The sequence below is a fragment of the Camellia sinensis genome, chromosome 2, assembly GCF_055761805.1.
Source record: "Camellia sinensis isolate YWXY chromosome 2, ASM5576180v1, whole genome shotgun sequence".
NCBI classification, from domain to species: domain Eukaryota; kingdom Viridiplantae; phylum Streptophyta; class Magnoliopsida; order Ericales; family Theaceae; genus Camellia; species Camellia sinensis.
Window position 1 is genome coordinate 108,155,087 of NC_138962.1, and position 25,813 is coordinate 108,180,899.

The window sequence follows — 25,813 nt, forward strand, 5'->3', positions numbered from 1 at the left end:
AGTAAGGGTATGACTGAAGAAGTGGTTGGCTGGATTAACCAAAAATCTGTGTACTCCTCAGCCGCAGTAATTATGTCGGCTAAGAAGTGGTTGGCTGGTAAGCATAGTTTAACAAGTAAAAACCGAAATAGAAGTTGGAGTATTAGAAGGCATTACAAAGTACAGGCATACATATCAGAACCGGAATAAGAGTCCAACAAAATTTTCATTCATTGAAAAGCAAGTACAAGAGGAACATAGCCCGGTTACAAAGAAAAGGTAACAAAAAAGGAGAAAAAATCAGGAAAAAAGTTCTTCAATTTCGGCATCAAAAGCCGCATCACCATCAACTTGGAGACCGGTTTCAAGAGGAAGTTCGCTCTCGGTTGCCAGGATGGTTTCGGTTGGAACCACGGTGTCACTTGGCTGATCAATAGGTAGGTCCTCTACCATGGGCTCCAACCGAAGTGATGGGTCTGCACTAACAACCGGAATGTCTTCAGAAGCAGAGGAGTCATCAGAATCTGAGTCTTCCAGAAACTCTTGTTGCAAGGCATCCGCATACTCCGCAAGGGACTTCGGTATAAAGTAAGCTGGAGGGTTGAAGACCTCGGTCTGTTGATCATGACCGAGCTTCTCAACAGCCGCCCTCCAGCCGCACTTGAAGAACAGCTCCTTGGCAGCATCGCACTGTTTGACATAGGCGTCTTCTGCCTTCTTGTAACCCTGCTTGTACCCCTCCTTTTCGGCTCCCTCCGCGCTCTTTTTTAGTTGAGTTATTTCGGTGTCTTTTCTCTTCTCAAGCTTCACCAACTCCCGCAGATACTTGTCTTTCATAGCGATGGTGGCTTTCTGCTTCTCTGCTTCTGCCGAATTAACCAGATCGGCAAGTCGGCCGTTCTCTGCTTGCATCTCGGCCATTTTCTTTTCAGCTTCTTCTAGCTCGGCCACCTTTGCCTCGGCTTCCGCCATTGCCTGCCTTGTGGTTTTTCTAAGCTCTTGGACCTTCTTGTACGTAATGTTATTTTTTTGTAAGGCCTGACGAAACAAAGACATCTCCTGAGCCGAAGTAAAAGTTTGGAAAAATCAGACAGAAAAAGCGGACAGAGCTACTTACCAAAATCATGGACTTCGATGTAGACCGGATTGACTTCATTTCGGTGTTTAATTGCTTTAGGTGGTGCTCCATGTCCTTGGGGAGGCACACACATTTGGCCAGATTAAAGGCCAATTGATGATCCTTTTCAGCAACAACCGAATCAGAAGCTTTGATGTCTCGATCGTTGAAGGTTAGCTTCGGAGCCCATTTTGCAGATTCTGCTCGGTCAGTTTGCTCCGGTTGAAGAGTAAGTTGAGGACTTTGGGGGATGGATTCAACCTCATAAACAAGTTGCTGTTCGGTCGATGCAGATTGGGCCCGTTTAGAAGGGCGAGATGAAGAGGGCTGCTGAGAAGGGAGAGCCACAACGGCAGGCTGCGTTTGTACGGATGGTTCTACTTCGGCCCTGGTTGTGGCGGTCAGAAGGGCCCTAACTCTGCTTTTCTTTGCCATTTCTTCTTCAGCGGTTAGTGGGACAAGTCGTATTTCGGGCAAGGTTGGGTCCGGTTCAGGTGCCTCTTCAAGAAGGAAATCAGTCACTCGGGCTTTTCGACGACCGCTATATCTATAGGTCGGCTCGAAGTTTAGAAGCTTTGACCAACTTCTTTCTTTAATCCGTAGTGCGGCTCGAAGTGTGTTCAGATTTGGATAACTATAATGGGAAGCAAGATGAGCTGAGTCTGCAAAAAAGATTCAAATTGTCAGACCGGTTGTGAAATCTGAAACCGAAGTAACAGAAAAACATGTATGAAACCGAAGTAACTCTACCAGGTTCTCCTTTCTTCCAGTTTATACTTCGGCCTGGGATTGGGGCTTGCTGATCTTCAAAATTGCCCGATACCCAGAAGAAGTCATCATCATTAACGTCTTTGTCCGGTGTATCTTTTATTATCTTTTCTCTACGTCGACGTATCCTAAGGTAATAAACCCAGCCGTCATCCTTGGATCCTATGGAGTACTGGTGGAAGATTTCGGCTAAACCAAGGTTCAGGCCTGCTTGGCGGTTTAGCTCGGCTATACCCATTATTATCCGGTATGTATTGGTGGATAGCTGGGTGGGACATAGTCTGGTTTGCCTAAGGAATTCACAAATTAAAGGTTGGACTGGGAACCTTAGTCCGGTCTCTATTATAGAAAGCAGGGTAAAAGGTACAAAGCCTGTTTCGCCCCATGGTATGATGTCCTTTTTGGCTAGGGTAAGGTGTACATCGTCTGGAATGCCATAATCCCTTCGAAATTCGGCCATGCCACCAGAGGTCTCAACTAAATACCTATACTTACCCATTTGTGGTATAAATTAAGAATAAATTAGATCGGTGCAAGAGTTATGCTCAGTAGCTCGGTTGAGCGCACGGAGGAGTGCCTGGGCAACCTAATTCTGCAAAGTAGAAAACAAAGGGGTTAAGCACAGATCGTTGGACCGTGCTACAAATTAAAAGAAAGGTAAAAAACTCTACTTCGGCTCTACGGACGGGTTCTATCTCGGTTCAGCAAAATGCTGGGTAGCTCGGTTTGAGCTTAAGGCTTGCAAGATCGGGTCTATTTATGAGGTTAGTTGTCTCGGTTTGAACTATGAAGTTTTGTCACTTCGGTTGAGCCCCTAGGGGCAGCTTTCTAAGTTTGGTTCAGAAACTAAGAAAGCTGGCTTAGCCCCAAGGTTTAGCTCGGTTGAAAGACGGGGTTCCTAGTGTAATAAGTGCAAACTTCGTTCGGTGATGTTATTCCGGCTAGAGGAAATCAGGAGTTGGTAACTTTCTGAAACTACTGTTATTCCTACAAGTGCTAGTTCGGTTATTATCTAAAGTGATCTACCTATATGGGGCAAACAGTTCCCTAGTTCGGTTGGAACATGATTTTGGATCAAAATCAAGTTTTTTATGAGATATATAGCATATACTCATACGATACTGATGGTTTTCCCGTGAAAGTACAGTTGCAAAAACAAAACTATACAAATGTGTTTTGCAAAAAACATACAAAACAAGATATACAGATGCGAAAGCAAAACAGAGCAAGAAGGATAGGCTGGCTTACCAGATTGAAGAGAAGGAGGCTGAAGATGGGAAAATGGCAGCAAAATCAGTCTTCGGAAGCAACGGAAGAACAGCAAGAGCACAGAGAGAGAAGATGAAGAATAGTAAAGGTGAATGGTTCAAAGGCAGGATAATTGTTTTGTGGAAAGAGAGAGAGGGCAGGAACTGTTCAAAAATTGCGAAACATGAAGACGGCGTTGACAGCTGCCTTCTACGAATGGGAGCATGCCACGTGTATACGGAAAGGGAAGCGTTACAGTCGTGATTGAAGAGACGTTTTAACCGGACAAAGTAAAGCCCGAAGTAAAATTAGCTCGGCTTAAGGGCCCAAGAGTTTTTGGCTCGGCTGGAGAGGCTAAAGGGTTTTTAGCTCAGCTGGAAAGGCTTAATAAACTCTAGCTCGGCCAGTAGACTGGTAATCCCAAACATGTTGCGCAGATGGAATTAAGGGGCAATTGAGAGGGTAATTTTTGGGAAAAATTGGGCCGAGCTGGGAGTTGGGCTTTGTGGCCCAAAGTACGAAGGACCAAGTAAAAAGGCCGTAATGATTACTCTGGCCCAATAAGAATGCAAAAGGTTACTCCGGCCCAGGAGAGGCAAGGTTACTCTGGCCTAGGAGAAACAAAGTTACTCCGGCCAGGGAGGTAAAATTACTTCGGCTCAGGAATTATAAAGATACTTCGGTCCAAGAACGACTTAGAGTTATGCCGGTCTAGGAGTCATACCGGCCGAAAGTCATTGGTTTGGTCTAAGACCGTACCATTGGTTGTACATGAGAAAACCGAGATAAGGATAGAGTTAAAGGTGGAACCGAACTAAGAATAGTTCGGTTTACGCGGTGGCTCTGCATAGCCAAGCTTATTTCGGTCATATAGTAGTTCGGCCAGAGTAAAAACCATCCCACTTGGTTTAAGCAGTGGGGGAGGGTGTAAAACGATAAGCATTATCCTTAGGAGTATGAATCCTAGGAGGACTCTGCATGGAGGAATAATAGTCCTACTAGGATTGTGCCACAGGAAAACTTATAAAAGCTCACAAACATCACCTTGGAGGAGGTAATTTGACACAACACAATTTTGCTTTTTGAGAACATAGAGCTTTGTCTATTTGTCAAGCCCACTGACTTAGGCATCGGAGAGGTTTCCGGCACACACCCGCCGGCTAGCTCACGTTTGTGTTTTCAGGTGACAAAGCGACGTCGTACGGAGGAGCGTGGATTTGGTCAACAAGATTATACGAGAAGGCGTATTTCTTTCCCGTACAACATCCATGCAGAAGGCATGTCACTAAGCGAGTCCTTCCAAGTTGCTGCCCTAATTGAAAAATTACCACAATAATGGAAGGAATACAAGAACTATCTCAAGCACAAGCGCAAAGAAATGACTTTGGAAGAATTAATTGTGCGACTAAGAATTGAGGAAGATAACCGAACTTTTGAGAAGAGGGTTGGAAAGCATCCTATGGAGTCAAAGGCTAATGTGGTGAAACATGCACCACAAGTGAAGAAACGAAAATTTACCAGAGAAAGTTCCTCACAAGGTTCTAAGGAAGGGGACACCAAGAAGTTCAAGTTGAATGGAAAATGCTACATCTATGACAAAGAGGGACATCGAGCCAAAGATTGTCGTAGCAAGCGCAAAGGTAAAGGAAGTTCAAGTAAAAAACCTGTTCAAGTCAATGTCACCGAAGTGGACCGAATCTCCAATGGTGTTGATGACATAAAACTTGCAGCTGTTGTCTCCGAGGTCAACCATGTCGGAAATCTCAAAGAATGGCGGGTGGACACTGGAGCCACTCGTCACATCTGTGCTGACAAAAATATGGTCTCCTCATATTCTGTGGTGGACAATGGAGAACAACTGTTCATAGGCAATTCATCGACTTCTAAAGTCAAAGGATAATGAAAGGTTATTTTGAAGATGACATCTGGAAAGGAACTCACCCTTAACAATGTGTTACATGTACCGAACATTCGTAAGAATCTTGTTTCCGAATCTCTGCTGAGCAAAAATGGGTTTAGGTTAGTTTTTTAGAGTGACAAATTTGTACTTACCAAAACGGGATGTATGTAGGAAAATATTACATGACTGATGGCCTTTTCAAAATGAATGTAATGACTGTTGTACCTTCTATGATTAATACTTATTTGAGTCTTCAAATTTATGGCATGATAGATTATGACATGTTAATTATGGATCTTTGCATAGATTAATTAATATGAAATGTTTACCTAAATTTGAAATTGATCTAAATCATAAATGTGAAATTTGTATTGACGTAAAATTAACTAAAACTTCTTTTATCACTTTCATAGATGACTATAGTAGATATAGTTATGCTTATTTAATTCAAACTAATGATGAAATTTTGAAAACTTTCATTCAATATAAGAATGAAGTTGAAAATCAATTTGGCAAGAAAATTAAAATTCTAAGAAATGATAGATGTGGAGAATATGAATCACCATTTGGTGATTTTTGTAAAGAACATGGAATAATTCATCAAACCATCGCTCCTTACTCACCTCAACAAAATGAAATTGCTGAAAGAAAAAAAAAAGACTTTAAAAGAAATGATGAATGTCATGTTAATAAGTTTTGCATTACCTTAGAACTTGTGGGAGGACGCAATACTTTCTAATAATTATATTATTAATAAAGTACCCCAAAAAGTGAATCGAACGCCATATGAAATGTGGCATGGAAGAGTACCATCCGATAAATACTTAAAAGTGTGGAGGTGTTTGGCTAAAGTGGCTATTCCTAGTCCTAAAAAGACTAAAATAGGTTTGAAAATCATTGATTGCATATTCATCAGTTATGCCAAGAATAGTAGTGCATATAACAGTTCTGGTTTAGACCTGACTCATTAATGGTTGTTCATACCCTTTATCATCTTGGTGGCTGTTGAGTTGAGTTGATGGTTGTGTTTGAAACAGGTTGGGAGTTGGTTTTTCAATAGAGTTGTTGTCCAATTTTCTTGTTCGCTCGAGCGGTGGTTTGGTCACTCGAGCGGTCTTTGAGATCTCTCAGTATTTTTGTAGGCTTGCAAAACTTCTAAGAGTAGGGTGTTCTTCGCTTGAGCGGTATTTCTTGCACTCGAGCAATCTCTACTGTCTGCAAAACTTCTGCAAGGGGGTCATTATGTGCTTGAGTGATCTCACTTATTATGTCTTACGCCCGAGCGGTGTTTTGGTCACTCGAGCGGTTTGCATGTATATCAGTTCGAGGAAAGGGATTTTTAATTCACTTTTTCATTTCCTCTCTCTCCCAAACCCTAATTTATTCCCCTTCTTTCTCTAGTTCTTGCTTAAAACCTTAAATACTCCATCATCCATTGATTTTTCCACCATTGCTCATTGGAGAAAAGGTAGAGCTCGTCAAAAGCTTCATTCTAATCAGAGATGATTTCATTTTCGGCTTTGTCAAAAGTTTCACCCTTGCTCTCTTTCTCTTCTATTCTTAAGGTAGGGATTTCTTCAACCTTTAGTATGATCCTTAGCTTGGTTATTTGCTCACTAGAAAGATTTAGTGATTTGGGGATTTTGGGTTAAATCTAAGGTTTGATTTTGAAATGTAAAAGAAGAGTTCTTCAAATAAATACTTGAGAAGGAATGTGGATGTGTGTATATTGATGGATTGTATTGAAATATGGAAGGATCTTTCTTTAAATGTGATTTTTGGAAATAAAGGAAGTTTTGTTTGAAAATTATTGATGTTAGATTTATGAAAGGAAAATGAAGGATGTTGGGTTTTGAAAAGATATGAAAAATGTATTTGTTGATAATGAGAGTGGAGTTAGATATGTATTATCGCTCCCATTTTGAAATTTATGAGATTATATCTATTATTGGAAATTATCTGTTGAGGAGAAATATATGTTTTGGGCTATCAGTGGAGGATGGCTTTGATTGTTGTAGAAATTGCATGAGGATTTTGTCAATTGAAACTAATTCTCATACATCTTGCATTGAGCATTCTCTCATACTTAATTATTGAAAATGGATTGTTTTGAGAAAAATAGGTGTATACCTTGGTAAATCTGGTTAGGGGATCCTTGGTGAAAGTCCAAAAACCCGCGCGGTTAGGTGCCGATCTTTCCTGTTAGTACTGATAAAATGACTTTGGTAGTGCTTATATAGCCTACTAGCAAACATGTACCTAGAGATTCCCAGTATTTTGTATCCACTACCTTGTTTTCTAATGTAAAAGATTATTTTCATGACTTGAAATACAATGATGATGGCATTGCATTGTTTTAATATGAAAAAGTATAGGGCTTGTTTGGTTTGTTTTTAAGAAAAAATTTTGGGAAAAATTCTCTACAAACAAAATTTCAAGAGTAATCAAACCAAACAAATTTTTCCAAAAAAAATCTCAAAATTTTGTTTAGTTACCTACTTTCCAAAATCACTCTCTCTCTCTCATACACATCAAATCAATCACTTTTTTTAAAACTATCTCCCTAAAACAATTTTCCAAAACCATTTCTGAAAAAAGGCAAACAAAAAAAGTTTTCGTATTTTTTTATCTCAAAAACTACTCTACAAACACAAACCAAACACACCCATAATGTTTGGCAAAAGACATGCAAATGCATTCACCTTACGACTTCGTTAAGTTTCATACTTAATGTTAAAGTATCTCTACTGGACTTTAGCTCACCCTATGTAGAAAATAACTCTTAGGTGTTGATGATATGCTTTCACCAAGGACTTAGTTTGGTAGGATTGTGGAGTTGAAGGCTCATTTTTGTTTCTTTTGTTGCAATTATCTTTTGTACATGACTCGGGCTTTTTTAATTGTTTTGGACTTGATCCATTTGTTGTAACCAAGCAATGTCATGGAAAGATATAGCCATTAGGGCATAAACTTATCTGTATTACCTTTTATCTTGATTCTGTCCTATATGGCATATCCTATAAATTCAGGATCTAGGATTTATGAATGTATATTCGCATATGTTATCTTTTGTATAGTAAAGTATATGAATAAAAGGCTAATATTTCGCGTGTTATATCTTCTATTGGATGTCGTGGTATGAGATGTCATTATTATTTCGGGGTGTTATAGTGCATATCGATATTTGATTTATAAGTCAGAACACTCAGAAATGAATGTAAATACTATTATTGAATCTAGGAATGCATCGTTCTTTGAACATGTGTTTCCTAATAAAACTGGACAAGAGACTAGCACTAACAAAAGATCTTATGATGCTATTGCTAGTTATGATGAAGAACAAGACCAAGTATAAGGGCCAGAGAAAGATCAAAATAAAGAAGAGGAACCTAGGCGTAGAAAATGTGCTAGAACCTCAAAATCTTTTGGTCCAGATTTTTTGACATTTTTGTTAGAAAATGAGCCTTCAACTTTTAAAGAAGCTATGTCCAGTCCTGAGGGCTTTTTATGAAAAAAAGGCTATAAATAGAGAAATTGAATCTACTTGCAACATCACACATAGAAATTGGTAGATTTGCCACCAGGTTGTAGACCTCTTGGATACAAGTGGATTTTCAAGAGGAAAATGAAAGTGGATGGATCAATTGGCCAATATAAGGCAAAACTTGTGGTCAAAGGATATAGACAAAAAGAATGTCTTAATTACTTTGACACATATTCACTAGTTACTAGAATAACATCTATTAGAATGCTAATTGTCATTGCATCTTTGTACAATCTAGAAATTCATCAAATTGATGTGAAAATAGCTTTCTTAGATGGTGAGTTAAATGAAGAAATTTACATGGAACAACCAGAAGGATTTTTTGTTCTAGGAAAAGAAAAGAAAGTGTGTAAATTGGTTAAATCATTATATGGTTTATAACAAGAGCCAAACCAATGGCATGAGAAATTTGACAATGCGATGATGTCAAATGGATTTAAAATTAATGAATGCGACAAATGTGTTTATGTTAAGAATAAGGACAAAGGTTATGTTATAGTATGTCTTTATGTTGATGATATACTCATCATAAGTAGTAATAACGACATGATTAAAACTACCAAGAAAATCTTGAATAAACATTTTGACATGAAGGACATAGGGATTGCTGATGTAATTCTTGGTATAAAAGTTACCAAAACATCAGAAGGATATACTTTGTCACAGTCATATTACATTGAGAAAACACTTGACAAATTTAGCAAAGATAATACTCATCTTGCTAGAACACCTATGGATGTTAATCTCTTTCTCTCTAAGAATGTACAGGAATGTATTTCTTAATTAGAGTATGCCCAAATTATTGGAAGCTTAATGTACTTGATGAACTGCACTCGCCCAGATATAGCCCATGCAGTAAGTAAATTAAGTAGATATTCAAGTAATCCAAGAGTAGAACACTGGAAAACTATTATAAGGATTCTAAGATATCTCAGATTTACTTGTAACATTGGGCTATACTATACTAGATATCTAGTGGTACATGAAGGATACTATGATAAAAATTGGATATCGGATACTAGAGACTCAAAATCCACTAGTAGGTATGTCTTTACTCTTGGTGATGCGGCTGTATCTTGGAAATCTTCCAAATAGACTTGTATTGCTAGGTCTAGTATGGAATCAGAGTTTAGAAAAAGCTAGGGAAAAAGCAGAATGGCTTCATCAGTTCCTTAAAGATATTCCAACGTGGCCAAAACCTGTGCCTACTACATGTATACATTGTGATAATCAATCGACAATAGGTAGAGCACAGAGTCATATGTATAATGGTAAGTCACGACACATTCGTCATCGACATAACACCATGAGACAACTACTTTCTAATAGAATTATTTTCATTGAATATGTGAAATCTAAAGACAACATAACGGATCCACTAACCAAAGGGTTAGTAAGAGAGTTAGTTGAGAATTCATCGAGGGGAATGGAACTTAAGCCTATTAAATAAGAGTTACCACAACGACAACCCAACTTAGTTGACTGGAGATCCCAAGATCTGGGTTCAAAGGGACAACCGAGTTGTGTATGATTCATAAGGATCACTAGGGAGTCAAACTTCTACCCATTTCTATGATGAAACAGTAATGTTTGCAGCGTGTTAGGATAAGCAATGCTTTTATTGATTCTCATATCTAGGAATACCTAGTGGAGTATGGCAAGATGCTCTTCATAAAAATCACCTATATGAGTGTGAACTGGATCGGTTCTATGAGATTTTGAGGGCTATAATTCTCTAGAGCACTCATGAAGGACTAGGTTGTTTAGGGCCAAAACACAATCGTGACAACCAAACTGTGTCTGGAAATATGCTGTGTGAGTTCTATTGTCTTGATTTACACAAATGGTTGAATAGTTCAAAACATCATATTCAATGATTAGCTAGTAAATCCGATAGTGTCTCACAAGAGAAAGTTCAAAGCCAAAAGCTACATATTCTTTGCAGAATATCTCCGATTTCTGTACTCTGTTTAGAAATATCATGTTATTGCATTTTCTCTCCGTCAATTCCATTCATGTGGGGGATTGTTAGAAAATTTAGTTTTATAGGCTTATTTTAGGCCAACTTTGAGCCCAAATTTAAGTGGTGCCTACACGTCTTTTGAGGTGGGTCCAAGTGGTGACGTGTTCCTTATCATATGGTAAGTCACACAGTGAAGACGATTCATCAAAACTATTTATGGATGAATGAGAAGTTGATATCGTTTTCAGTTTCATTAAATAGAAAGTTGAAGAGACAAATATGGGTTACCTTGTTTTGGTTGTCCCACACAGAAACAATAAAGAGTTTGTATGAGTATATAAGTTCTAAGCTGACATACTTGGGATGGGCCTCAAGGGGCACCCCAAGTTTTGTAAGGAGGGGAGTTATGGACAAAGTGGGTTTGACCCAAATCCACCACACACGCGCGCCCGCCGCCGCCACCGTTTGGTCGAGCAACACACGTGTGGGTTGTGGATCGGGTCCTAACTTTAATTTTTTGGACAAATTCTTGTTGGAAAATTTAAATTCCTAACGAATTAATTCAAACTTTTGGCCAAAATTCGAATTCGAATTTTTGCTTTCTGGAACAGTGCCTCTCCGGTCACCTCTCTTCATTTTCTAATAGTTCAAGATTTCACACTTGTTCGAAGGGTTTTCTTCCCTTCCGAACAGACACCTCTTTGCCTATAAATACAGGATCCTCTAGTAGATTCAATTCATCAATTTCCTTCTATTTTTTCTTTCTTTCAAGCATCTGTTCTTCATATTAGTTTATAGAAATTTAGAGAGTGTAGAACTTAGGTTATGGTTCGCAAGACAGATTGTTTGTAGTGCTACTACAATCTGTGATATTGATCATTGTATCTTGAGAGATAGACGCCAATAATCCGTGAACACATGTGCAGTGACGAATCTGTCTTAAGAATAGAGTGTCAAACACTCGACTTGATCGTGTTTTGTTGTTTTAACTTTTTGATACAAGAACTTCCTGTAAGTAATTTATTTTCTTTATTTGAGTTTTATTTTATACACAGAAGATTGTTCCAGTAGATATAAATTACTTTGATGGAAAAATTCATCAACTTAGTTGTCAAGTTTATCAAGTTGATCGAGAAATTCAACATTGGAGTAAAAAATTATAGAATCTTAAAAAACACAAATTTTATGAGTTGCTAAAAGGCATTTCCAAGAAAAAATTTCTATCCACAAAAGCCATGGCCAAAGAAAAATTAAGTTCTGAAAATGGCATACCTAGGGGGCAATTTTTCAAGCCGTTAATTGAAGAAGAAGACCAACTTCTTTTGCCAAAGGATATTGAGCATTTTAATGTTAATAATCCAATTGGAATGTATGGTTTTAAGTCAAATATGACAAAAAATGTTGAACAACCATCACAAAATAATGGTGAAAATTCAATTGGAAGGCATGGTTTTAAGCCAAACATCGCTAAATTTGATGAACAACCATCACAAAATGATGATGAAAATCCAATTGGAGGGCATGATTTAAGCCAAATATGACTAAATTTTATGAACGACCATCACAAAATGATGGTAAAATCCAATTAGGGGGTATGATTTTAAGCTAAACATGGCCAAAAATTTTGAAAAATCCACATTTGATGAATTTAAATTTTTTGATATTGTTAATTTTGTCAAAAAAATTAATTTTCTAAAGTCAATTGACATTATGATTTCTGTCATCCAACAACCACAATGGCTTTGTGGGTCACATCAAAAATTAATTTGATGAAGTGGTTTACATAAATAAATTCTGAATTTTATTTCTATTTTTTATATAACAATAATAGAGGAGTATTTCGATGTGGCCACAATAAATAAAAAAATTATATATATATGGCCAATCGATTATAATTTTCATAGTTTCTATTATGTATTTATGTTCATACATCTCTTGAAGAAATCGAGTGCTCTTATTCTTAAAGAGTTGGTGGGGCATTGTTTGCATCATAAATAAATTTTTTGTCGATTATGACTAGGTTTAAATTTTCTGTTACTTCTTCTTCTTCTTCTTCTTCTTCTTCTTCTTATTATTATTATTATTATGTAGGAAAATCTTGGAGGTTAAAGAGAAATTAAGACAAGTTTTGAAAATTCAAGGGATGGAAGACACGTGGCATTGTAAGAAAGAAAATTGAAGATTTAAGAAGTTAGAAGTAGTTATTTAGGTGGTGGTTAATGAAAGTTTTTTCCTTCATTTTTTTTTATAAATTGCCATTAATGGCTCTATTGTAAGACACCAACAAATCAATACATGACTTGATTTCTATTTCTTTTCTATCCTAGGAGTAGATTTAATCTACATAGGAGCAGTTTAAACTTAGACAGGAGTAGACTTAATATACTTGTATTTGATTGTTCATTCAATCATTTATATCATCATCTTCTTCTTCTCTCTTTCTCTTTTTCTTGTTTGTATTGCCATTATTTTTATTCCAAAGAAGTCCTTGAACTTTCAACTCATAGGACCTCAACACAATTATTTGATCATTATGTTGTTTAGTGAAATTTTAGTTAAGGCTTTATCAATTTAAGCCAAACAAAAATTTTACCAACAGTAGCGGCTGATGTATGCACTTTAAGTAAGCTAAAACAATAAATAAATAAAAAAATAACAAATGCATATTATGTGTTACTCAGGTGGTACAAATTTTCTTTTACCACACCAAAAGTGTTTCGAGTCTTGTCCACCCCTAGCATAGCGAGAAACAAGACTTTAGGCCACTAAGTTTAGTCTTCACATATGTAATACTACAATAATCTTCTACCATTTGATCAAAAAATAAAAATATATATGGTCAAATCACACTGATAGTCCTTATGTCATTTTGATTATTATAATTTCAATTGACTTGATTTCAATCATGAATCTATGATTTTGTCTTAATTTAATCCAATTGCTTACAATTGTTAACATTTTTTAATAAAAAATATCCACATAAGTGACATTATGTCATATTTTTAAGGCAAAATTATAAACTTGTTTAATTCAGTGATAGTGAGTTAACCAATTTAGTGATAATTTTTTATCAGAAACACTAACTGTGTTATCAATTGGATCAAATTAACACAAAATTTAAAATTAAGAGTCAAAATTGAACTAATTGAAAATATAGTGACCAAAATAACACGAGGTAAAATGTAAGGACTAATAATTTTTCCCTATATTTATCTGACTCTTTTTCTTTTCTTTTTGTGTGGATGAGGAAGACTTAAAGACTTAAACCCAAGTCAAAGGATCACAAATGAAGTAGAAAAACAAATTTCTGGTAAAGTATTGAACTCTTTGTATTTGTTGTTTGTGCGATATTGTATGTTCTACTGTTATGGAACCATAGTTCAACTGAATTTGATGAACACATATATAAACTGAATTTTATGGAACTATAGTTCAACTGAATTTTACGGAAGCTTTCAACCATATGTCTGGTAACATTGACAAAATATACAAACTTCTTGCTAAGAAAACAACCATATTTCTGTGATATGGAATTGTTGTTGTTGACACACGAATTGGCGCCTGTTCGTCCCACGTTGACTAAACAATGAATAATTCAATTTGTTCGTAGCCAATTTGCAATGACCCCACCACCCGTTGCCTTTCTCCTCTCTCCCCTATCTCCCCCCGTCCCTCCACCATTGGCCCTTCCCCTTGCCGCCACCGTTGACACTCGGCAAACTCTCCTCATCCCCTCAATCCCCTCTTCCCCCAACTCCCCCTTACAAGTTACGATTGGACTATCCATGCGAGTTATATTTTTTTCATGTAAGCCCACATAATTATTAAACAAAATGCCAAGCAAACATAAATTTTATCAAAAAATCTATAAAACACAATAACTTTACTAAAATTCTTACTGAATGCACATTTTGCCAAGCATGATTGGATGTTCAAAAAATGAGCTCATAACACCAATATTTGAGAAACTAATCATGGTCAGCAACATGTCCTTTTGTAAGATTTTAGTAAAATTATGGGTCTGTAGACTATATTCTACACAAGTTCCATACGAGACTGACATGGTACTAACATTTTTAAAATTATAAATCCCTGTCATGAATCTGTTTACTTTAAATTAATGAATAAAAATGAACCATATCATCATTCTATAAAAAAGTAAACAAAATATGCTTTTATACCATTACTCAGTTCTCTACAATATTATTCCAATTCTTAGAATGCAAATCAAACCAATCCTTATCGTTCCAGTAAATCAATCATAACCCCTCGCATTCACATTTCCTTGTAATATACTACTACTGAAATCTATATTATTATAGCAAAAAAATTACATATTAGCTACACACAAACAACCCATCACTGAATCTTCACCCACATACCAGAACTTGGTATACCAGCATGCACAACAAACAACAGATAGTAACCTGGTGGTGCAATCTCAGCTGTTGAAGGCCCTATTGCAGTAACCCTATACTCCTCTGACCCAACACAGTATAGTTCACTCGTCTTCAGCACCACCATTCTTTGGTTCATACCAAACGAATGCGTTGTAAACGACGGTGCAACGATTCTCACCGATACAACACTCAGTTTCAGGAACCTCAGCACCGTGAAAGTAATCCAAAATGACTGCATATACCTGAAACTCCCATTGATATTCATAATTCTGGGGCGTATTGGGTCGTACTCGGGTCTCAAGTAGGGCGGTGAATAGGCTTCCAAGCTCAAGTCTGTCGGGTATTGTACCCCAGTGAAGTTGTAGTATGGATGTGGGTTGCTTCCTCCAACTAAAACACGACCATCAGTCAGTAAAACAGCACTCGAATGGTACATTCTTGGCCTTGTCGCAGGGGACATGACTGAAAACCGGATGTCCTCAACCCCGTGGGGCTTGTAAATCACCGGTCGGGTAACCGGGTTTTGCCCAATTTCCCAACCCGCAGTACCTGATCCGGCACCATTGATGATGACCACGTCACCAGTGGGAAGAAGTATCATGTCACTCATCACACGAGGCATCGGCATGTCCTCCATGGCCCAACTGGGATTTTCATCCGTGACCTTTATGCGTCCGCATGAGCGACTTGCAGTATCAAAGATCCCTTGTTTAGCCCTGGAGAACGCACCACGGGGTGCACCGCCGCATACCATAACCTCAGCCTCAATGGGCTCGTTTTCATCTATGGGGAGCAACACGGATGAACCTGAGCTAGGGTAGTTTCGAGGATCATCGACGGTTATTGAAGGGAACTCTCTAACAACACGATTTTGCTTGTAATCTAGAGATATAGCTCTTGTGTTGGCAAAAATAAACAAGTTCCCGTCTGGCAATAGGTGTACAAATGGGTACAAGTTGTTCTCATCATCATCTCTAGTCTCTCTGAGAAATTCAAGCCAGAAAGAAGATGACGATTCAGAGTTTCTAGGGTAGAACTCGTAGTTAAACTGTCTCCTTCCACCGATGATGATAATCCGACCATCTGGTAGTCTTTGATTTGTTGCATACCATCTACGCTCTGATAGATAACCGGGAAACTCAACCCAATCACAGGACTCATCATTGCACGGGGCTAAGGTGCGCACTACATGATCACCGTCATTGTAGCCTCCAGTCTGGACTAGCGTTCCATCGGGGAGGACAGAACCAGAGGAGCACCACGTATCAGTCTCTACCATTAGTGGCCAAAAAGTGTTAGTGCCTGTGTCATAGAGTAGAGAGTGAGCAGTGCAGTCATTTTTTAGGACATTATCGGAAGGGTCATACCGGCAGCGGCCGTAGGGGAGAGAGAGATTAGAGGGGCCAAAATCAGTCCTATCAAACATGACAACCTTGTTGTTATGTAGTAGTTGCATGTGCATAGCAGATATGCCAATGCTTGCGTGCAAGAGACACCATTCGCCTTCACGGCCAATTTGACACATGGCCGGAAATGGATTGAGGAGGAGGAGGAGGATAAATAACAATGCTAGTAGAAAGAAGGTGACCATTTTGGTGAGAGAAAGCAGTGTGTATGTGGGTAGGGAGAGGGAAAATAGGGTTTTGGAATTCTGTTGTTGAGTTCTTGGTTAGAGATGAGTAGGGTTGATGGTGGGAATGGGTATTGATATGAGTTTCTATGTGTATATTATATACTTAATAATTGTTATATTTAATTAAACTAATAAATAATAAGGGTTATAACAAGTAGAAGTTTTCAAGTAAAGATTTAAGAACACTTGGGGGATGAGCATCAGACAAGGGAGGCATTCAAGAATTGCATCAGAGGTCAAAAGAAGTGAACCCAAAATTGAGGGTCACTTCCTTTCGGAGTGTAGAAAATATAGGGAAGTGAAGCTTGGAGTGCTACTCTTAAGCTTTTGGACTCATGGAATTTGTGTGAAAATCATGTAGGCCCCTCTCGAAACAATAGTTAAATTCCATGAATATATATATATATATAACTTTTTAATATTGATGATTACACCTACACCCCAACATTTTCCCAATATTTCTATAAACAATTTTGTTTCTATTTCATTCAATTTCCACTCTTTTTCTTTTTTTTCCACAAATTTAAGATCTAAACACAACCTTAAGGGGTCAACTGAGGAACTCCAAGGACTCTAGACATTAACTGCTCCAACACTCTCAACTATACACACACACATATATATATTCAAGCCAAATACGATGAATGGACATTGAGTAGAAAGCATACATATAGAAAGCAAACTTTTTCATGTATGATGCTTTAGCACCTATATATGAGAGGAAACCAGTCTCCACTCTCCAGTTACACCACCAGCACAACTTCCTTGGCATGGCATCAAAAGCAAGGGACAAAATTTGCCACACTAATAACTCTATAAAAATGACATATTAACACAAATAAAGGGGAAAAAAGTATAGGATAAAAAAGAGGAAATTAAAAAGTAAAAATAAACAGGGATCGTAAATCTTGAGGGTTCAACCTATAGTTCCTTCTACCTCTGCTCTGCCCCTAGAGGCAACTACTGTCCTTCCATCTTCTACATTCGATTGGAACTCCGAAGCGTCGACTTCTAAATCATTGTCCCCTATGCTTTCATCATCGTTACCCATCACTGACAGCATGGTGCATAATGAGGAAGCAAACGAAAAAATATAAAAGCACAAAAGAAGTATAATATACAACAATAGTGATATCTTCCATCCAACAAGCATGTTGAGCAAATTTCAACTAGAAAATTTTCATCATGGTGACTGATAATATTATAAGAAGATGACATAAATCTAGGCTTGTAGCTACTACAAATTCTTAAAATGGTGTTTCTTCCTTAAAATAAGGTATTACAGAGAAATGATTCTCCCATACTGCAGAAGAGTCTTTTCACCACCAAGCTTAGCAAAAAGTTTCTACCAGCTTTTTGCATTTAACATGATTCATGTTGTTACATGAAACATAACTAAATTCTACTAGAAATGCTAGGTACCATGAAAAGTTACCCCCAAACGAGTTGTATGGTGTAGATTTAAAGTGGGTGGAATGTGAGTCACACCTAGAATGATTGTGATATTCATAGATGTATTTGTCCAGGTAATTTTCTGATATTTTTTTATGAGTTTGTGGTATTGTTGAATTTCTTCATGCAAGCAACTACTACATAATATATGTTGCTATATATTGTAGTGCAAAAACCTTTTGAGTATGACAGGGTACATAATGACATTTGAATGAAATCTTTTATCCTACCTTCTTTTCCTTTATTCATTCATAATTTATTATCCTTATATATGACATACAAAAAATATATTTAATTTATATAGTTTGTACGTGTCCCTCACATGCCGTGTCTACATTTTTTGAAAATTTCCATATTAGCATGTCTGTGTAGTGTCCATGCCCGTGCCCATGCTTCTTAGCTACTAAAAGGTACTATCAAATGATGCCAATCTACAATAATTGTTCCACTATGTTTATTTCATTTGGAAATATTTCATCATTCCCTTATCCAAATAAACAGAACAAACATGAAAAACAGCTCAAACAGCTCAGCAGAAATAGTGAATTACACTCATTTATTGGGTATAAAACATTTTCAGTCAAGGAAACACTATAATTACCTGTCAGATATGAGGAATAGCACCTGTCAGAGGATTCATTTCCTTTAGTATTTGAATTGACTTATAGTTACCTTCCAAAACACTCTTCATGCATAATCATTCATTTCTCTGCTATCTTTTAGAAAGAACTCTGCCAAACACCCAATTAGCAAAGGTCGCAAAACTGAAAACAAATGCATATAATTTGCAAAGGATACAAATTGGGAATGAAAGATATAAATGAGCAAGAAATATATTGGTGGGGGGTTTGAAATCAATTGGCTAACAAATACGTGAAGCCATTACTACTTGTTAACATCATAATAGAATGAATGTGGAAAATATAATTTTCCTCTGTTCATTAATGGTATACACAGCTTAACCACTTTTTCATCAATTATATGATTATCATCTATAAAAGGTTAAGCCAATACATACTTGGAGTACATTGAGTTCAATACTATAAGAAATCTGGATGACAGAAATTTTGATCTTTGACCCATTTGAACTACATTTCTTGTATTATTATTTTTATGACCAATAAACAAAAATAATGAAGGAGGAAACAGGAACAATTACACTAATATACTTAAGACCACTCGACCTGCAACCAGTGGCATAGCTAGAATCTTAGTTCACCAGGGTCATATTTAACAAGTATCATCAATATCATTATGTTGGATTTAAGTTCTACACAATCTATATCAAAATCAATTTTCATATAATCCATTGTAATTTTATATATTTTTAATCACATCAACAAAGGTAATTTAAATTTGTCAAATTACATATTAAACTTAAAGTTGGGACATTAATACTATTGCTTCAACAAAAATTAAGCAAAGATCTACACTAATACAATTGTTCACAATGAGTTTTATTTTTTGAAATCATTATATGATAACCTTATTGCATATGCTATCAAACACATATTTTCAATCTATATAGTCAAATAATCATTCATTCAACCATCACTCTGAATCCAAAAAAAAAAAGAACCATCACTCATTCGGTTACATATTTGATTTAAATTGCATCGCAACTAAAGATCTTTTCACAGTTGTAGTTGTTACTGGTGGAATCAATGACAATTGTACTTGTTATTTTCACTGCACATTTAAAATAAAATAATAAAAAAAAATCAAAATTTGTATTCTAATATGCATTGTGTAATTGTACAAAATAAAAACAAATTATAGAGCATATTGATAATGCAACAGAATAAGAATAACAATTTTTTTATTTCTCTAATCTCACTGGGTTCAATTTGTAAAATCTCAAATATTTTTGATAAATTTTTACCTTTGTTTTAAGAAAATTTGAAAATTGAGTGGTGACGCCACTTATTGTCAGGAGCCGCATGAAAAAGCCAACAACTCCAAACATAGCTAAATAAAAGCAACATTCAGATTTCCCTAGCAACCTGGATGAGGAGATAATTCACCAACTCTCATGCCCCTTGTACATGCAACACCAATCAATCATGTGCTCTATGGGTTGTCGATCCTCTCAACAATACCTCAATTTTGTTCTTAAGAATGATTACCACCAACCAACATTGAAAAAATAATTAAAACTGATACCCAAAAATGTCAATGAGACAAAGCCAAAGAGTTAATTGAATTACTATGACTAGCTTTTGAGGGGTACTTCTAACGCATTGAATTAAAAAGAAAAAGAAAAAGAAAAACCCATCAAACATTTTAGCTGAAACAATCAAAAAAATACCTTGGGATTGGCTGAGGGAAGAGTCAGGGCCACCACAATAGTTCTCGAAGGCCATCTGAAGGGCAGTCCACGCTGAGAGAAGCAAACCGATGCCTTGATGAAGATGAGCAGCGTTCTCTGTTGAAAGTTGGGTCACCTTTTACGGGATGATGATCCATTGGAAACTCTCTCTCTCTCTCTCTCTCTCTCTCTCTCCAAAATTGTAGCCTTTTAGTTTTCAGGCAGTTGCATAGGATAAGCTGAGGAATTTGGGTCAGGGTGTCCTGGAGACCTGAAAATCCGGAAAAATAAATCAACCAACAAAAGTAGGATTAATTACCCGTAAGTCAGGAATTGTACTCCATTTAATCTCATAATTTTTTATTTTATGTAGATCCAAAATTTTAATTTTTTTTTTTCCTTTCTCTTTCTCGTTTTTTATATATATTTGTCGGCGACCATCATCGATTGTGTTCACCGATAATCACTAACGGTTTACTTTACTCTCGTTGACAGCAAAAGAGATGAATTTCTGATAATATTTTTAACGTAGATCTACTTAAATTTGGCCAAGATTACAAGACAAGACTTACATAACGTTTAGATTTAAAGCAGTCTGAGTAAATCTACATTACATCCGGCCAGACTTAAACCAAAAATTGTTGTCGTAATACAATCCTCTCATTTTGTCTCTCTTTCAATCTCTCAATTTTTCTTTTTTTTTTCTTTTTTTTCTGCTACACACTTCTCTTTTCTTATTTTAATAGAGAAAATTTTCAAATTCTAAATAAATATTTTGAGTTTTAGTTACAAGTAATAAAAACTAAAAAAATTTACAATTCCGAAGATACATTTATGCTGTTCTATATGATTTTAGCCTTTTTTTTCACTTTATTAAAACAACAACAAAAATTTAGCAAATATTAACAAACAGAAAAGTTACAAACTCTTAGAAACTATTGATTTGAGATCACTATCGCGCGACGTCAAATTGTGTTTTAATAAATTGCAAATGAGCAAATTGACAATTTTTGCAGTTTTAAAACTGCAAATTTATTCAGTTTGATGAGAAATAAATTCAAACTCTAAATTTTTACAATTTTGTAAACTGAAAATTATGTGCTCTGTATGATAGATAATTTTTTTCGTGTTTTTTAGTGTTGAGAAAGATGTGGTTAAATTTGTAAACTTAAATTTCAGAACATAAACCTTACACTTTGGATCGTTTACCATGTGTATTATCAAGAAATCAAGACAAAATGACATACCTGAATCCATTGATGAACGGTTAAACGGAAGCGTGATTATCAATGAACTCTTTGTTATTGATTATGTTATTGCCTTCTAATCCTTTCCCCTTTGGTGCCTTATGTTTCTCCTTGAGAGGATTTAGAAAAAACAATGGCAGTGTTCTTATTTTCCACCTGGGAAGGAATAGGGACCATAACCTTTTAAAGGTTGTAATTGGTTTTCAAAACTGAAAGGTTGTGGAAGTTCAAAAGGAATGAAAACCAACTTTAACCAATATGTTTTAATTTCTATTTCTGCCCCTCATAGAAATAGAAATTATACAACTAGTATCTACACATTAGGTCTATAACACATATACCCTTAAGCCTATTAACTAAATTAAATCACTTCAATTGTAGGCTTCTTATAAATGATAACACCACATTTAATTATGTGGTCCCATTGAGACATTATCTAACAATCTCCCACTGGACAACATATGCATCCTGAAAAATGTACTTAACTTTAGTGAGCTCAGAAATTTGTTATCATAACTTGAGGGTATCCAAACAATATTGTCCATTAACTATATTAATATAGGATCAAAGCGGTCTTCGTTACATCAATCGTAACTCGACCCACCAATGGTCACGTATACTAATACAGCTAAATGACATAGATCAATCATGGATGCGTAGCATGGAAATTACATGTGATGTGATCCATACATGCCTATTTCCAACTGCTACTTAACTTTATTGAGATCAATACTTCACAATACGTAACAGAGCGTAATAAACTGAATATTTCATTTCTGCAGAATTAATCTAATTACATAGATAAAACTCAAGGCTGACATAAAGCGGTAATATAAATACAAACTCCCACTAAACCAGAATGTTCTCAAATAGAACAACACCCATCTGAGCAGTGTGCTCATGAAAGACCTTGGGTGGTAGTCCCTTCGTAAGTGGATCCGCTATCATGGAGTTTGTCCCATTGTGCTCTATGGAAATCTGTCCACTCTGCACTCTTTTTTTTACAACTAGGAACTTGATATCAATATGCTTTGATTTTGTCAAGCTCCTGTTGTTATTGGAATATAAAACTGCAGACTTATTGTCACAATATAACTTAAGTGGTCTTGCAGTGCCTTCCAAAATACGCAACCCAGTGACAAAATTCCGCAGCCATATCCCTTGGTTTGATGCCTCATAACATGCTACAAATTCTGGATTTCCTACTATCTTGGCATCCAGCAAAATCGGAGTCGGAATATCCAATGACCTCTAACTTATCCGATCTCACACTTATGCTCACATTAAGTTACCAAACAGATAATCTCTAAATAAATTAATTTAATGACAACATCTCAAGATACCTAGCACAACATTAATACCAAGCCTTTGGGTAGTGATATTAACTGTAAGTGGTATTCTTGTTGTAATAATCAAACATTGACAATAAGTTATGTCAAATAACAAATCTATCTTTTGATGGATTTATTATTCACATTAGGTTTTCTTGACAATTGGCACATGTTTATCACCACAAAATGTGTGTGTAATTCTGCCAAGTCTTAATCATGTCTTTGGACCGATAAATACCCGCATGAGATACACAGACATGAACTTCAAAACATTCTATATAAAATAATCTAGACAAGAGAGATCACTTTTGTGACATCTTGTTTGAATTGACATGTATTGAGAATGTTAGAAAATTAAATTTCTGTATACGTTGTATGAAATTACATTAAATTTAAAGATTTCTAAATTTGTGACCCCGTATATGTTATATAATCTGCAGCAATTCCAATTATATATACATATATAAATAGAATTGACGGGTCCAAAAAACAAATAGTTTTTTTTTTATGATGTTCAAAATTAAACCGATCAAATCGCAAGACATATCTATATATATATAAATACATGATGTTCATCCATTTGAGAGAAAAAAAAAAAACTGCCCACCGAATCATTTTACAATTCCAGAAAACAGATTGCCATTTTCACAGAACAAAACAGGAAAAAAACAGAATTTACTATCCATAAGAAAATTCAAAATCTGATTCTAGGAAACTAAATAGAATAAATGAAGCATATCAATTCTGATAAGACACATGATATGCTGGCTCTGATACCAATTGTAAACATAAATTTCAGAACATAAACCTTACACTTTGGATCGTTTACCATGTGTATTATCAAGAAATCAAGACAAAATGACATACCTGAATCCATTGATGAACGGTTAAACGGAAGCGTGATTATCAATGAACTCTTTGTTATTGATTATGTTATTGCCTTCTAATCCTTTCCCCTTTGGTGCCTTATGTTTCTCCTTGAGAGGATTTAGAAAAAACAATGGCAGTGTTCTTATTTTCCACCTGGGAAGGAATAGGGACCATAACCTTTTAAAGGTTGTAATTGGTTTTCAAAACTGAAAGGTTGTGAAAGTTCAAAAGGAATGAAAACCAACTTTAACCAATATGTTTTAATTTCTATTTCTGCCCCTCATAGAAATAGAAATTATATAACTAGTATCTACACATTAGGTCTATAACACATATACCCTTAAGCCTATTAACTAAATTGAATCACTTAAATTGTAGCCTTCTTATAAATGATAACACCACATTTAATTATGTGGTCCCATTGAGACATTATCTAACAAAATTTTATTATGTTTTCGCTTTAATTTTTCCTTTCTTTTTTTTTTTCCTTCCAGCGATGTTCTGGACTATTCGACGTATAGCGACCCCGGTCTTTTCTCTTTAAATTATTGTATCCGGACTTAGGATCCGTGGATCCTGTCATTACTTATTGGTTGTTGTTGTCCTTTAATCTCTTTGGATTTGAAGTATAGGTTGTGTTGGGCGGGTCTGTTACAGGTTGGTTGATTTTAGATGCCAATAGGTGATGCCCAGATTTTGGCCTTCACGCTCGAGCGGAAGTTTTAACGCTCGAGCGGTCCCTTCGTTGTTGCTTCTCCGCTCGAGCGGGAATTTTGACGCTCGAGCGTGATTTTCCATCTCCCAGTATTTTGCTCTGCAGTTCTTCCGCTCGAGCGGTAGTTTTTACGCTCGAGCGTGATCCCTTGTTTTTGCTCCTCCGCTCGAGCGGGGAGTTTGACGCTCGAGCGGGTACCAGCGCCTGCAAAACTTCTGGAAGGGTGCAATCGACGCTCGAGCTGCTTTCTTCACGCTCGAGCATGATTCTGTGTCTTACGCTCGAGCGGGGATTTCTACGCTCGAGCGTAGAGTCGATTATATCAGTCCGTGATTTCACTTTTTTGATCACTTTTTGACCTACTTTTCCTTCATAACTTTTTAAAAACCGCCCCTGGAGTGTTTTTATCTCTCTCTCTCCCTCTACACACCTTCTCTCTTTCGATTGATCTACTTAGAGCGAGTTTCTACCTTAGATCCTTTATTAAAAAGTTAGAGTGAGTTGAGGGCTTCGTTTTAATCTGAGAAACTTGGGATTTGGAGCACGTTGGTCTTTGGTCTTCATCTCCATCTTCTCCATACGGGTTATTTTCTTCGAGGTAGGGATTTTCCTACTCCATTTTATATGCTTTGTTCTAAGTTTGGTATTTTGATAGGTTGGGGACACTTTGAAAATTTTGGGAAAAAAACCCTAGTTGAATTGCTAAATTGATTTGAGTAATTAATTCAAGGAAATTGGGGAATTTGGTTAAATCCATGAAATTGGGGAATTTATTGATTAAATGGTGTAGTTGGTATATTTATTTTTCGAGTCTAGAAATAACTGTTTTGGGCTATCGGTGGAAGATAGTCGTGCTTGTTGTAGACATTGCATGCGGATTAGGGAAAATTGAAACTAATCAATTTGTTAAGTCATAAATTTAGACTATTGAATTAATACAGAAATTACATGTATTGATTGAGCATTGCATATACATATTGTTTGGGAGGAGATAGGGGATGTACTCCACGGTTTAGGGGAAGATAGGGGATGGACCTCTAAACCGGATTTTTGTTTGGGAGGAGATAGGGGATGGACTCCATTAGCACCATTTTTATGTGTGCTTATTATATTGAAGTGTTTTTACATGATTATTGATACAACACTAAAATGTGTATCAAATGGGAAGTATGAAGTGTTTTGATATGAGCATGAGTCTCATTTGTTTTGTTGATATTGGAAGTAATGTGAATATGATATATAATTCACTGTTGTAAGTTTGGCCAGGTTCTGAGCCATGTTGATAATAATGGAAAGTGAAATGTGTCTTAGACATTAGTGTCATGAGACTGTTTAATG

At 36.3% G+C, this 25,813-nt stretch overlaps 1 pseudogene across 3 annotated transcripts; it reads right to left on the bottom strand.

Annotated features, from left to right (window-relative positions):
* Window positions 1–14,309: 14,309 nt before the first annotated feature.
* On the bottom strand, window positions 14,310–20,633 carry LOC145820271 (aldehyde oxidase GLOX pseudogene; annotated as a pseudogene). 3 transcript variants are annotated; one of them, XR_014361517.1, is made up of 3 exons: window positions 20,313–20,633; window positions 18,606–18,735; window positions 14,310–17,605 (listed from the first exon to the last, which is right to left on the bottom strand). The product of XR_014361517.1 is annotated as an aldehyde oxidase GLOX pseudogene, transcript variant X1 (transcript). The 3 variants fall into 3 exon arrangements; XR_014361518.1 differs by having other exon boundaries at window positions 18,606–20,115; window positions 20,313–20,594; XR_014361519.1 differs by having other exon boundaries at window positions 18,677–18,735; window positions 20,313–20,593.
* Between the last annotated feature and the right edge of the window lie 5,180 nt (window positions 20,634–25,813).